Below are 572 nucleotides of genomic sequence, written 5' to 3' on the forward strand. Positions count from 1 at the left end.
ATATATATATATATATATATATATATATATATATATATATATATATACATAAAAAGAGAGAGAGAGGGAGAGAAAGCGAGAGAATGGGGAGAGAGAAGAGAGGGACAATTCACATATAGAGATATATTCAAATACTAATTTAGCGTGCCGTCTACGTTAGTATTATTAGCCTACGCTGGGAAATGAACTCGTCTGGGTTAGCGTTTAGGATTTAGGGTTAGGTTATGATTTAGGTTTAAGCTTAGGGTTTAGGATCAGGTTTCGAGTTAAGGTTTGGTTTAACACAAAAGTGTAAATGCTCAGGTAGACCGCACGCTAAACTGTAAATGGTAAGGTATATCTCACGTTACTACGACACCTATTATCATTCATAGGTAAACAATACGCAAATTGTACTAAACAGGTTATAGTTCGTTCAAAAAGTGTAAATTACATTAAAGTGGTCTATAAAATGTGTAAGGGGAAAATAAATTTTTCGTAAAATTATGATTGTTGCCTACGCCTTAAAATATGGAATGGATGTTTTGGGTAATATTTAAAACGTATATGTATATGTATATATATATATATAT

The sequence above is a fragment of the Octopus bimaculoides genome, chromosome 21 (assembly GCF_001194135.2).
Source record: "Octopus bimaculoides isolate UCB-OBI-ISO-001 chromosome 21, ASM119413v2, whole genome shotgun sequence".
Lineage (NCBI taxonomy): Eukaryota > Metazoa > Mollusca > Cephalopoda > Octopoda > Octopodidae > Octopus > Octopus bimaculoides.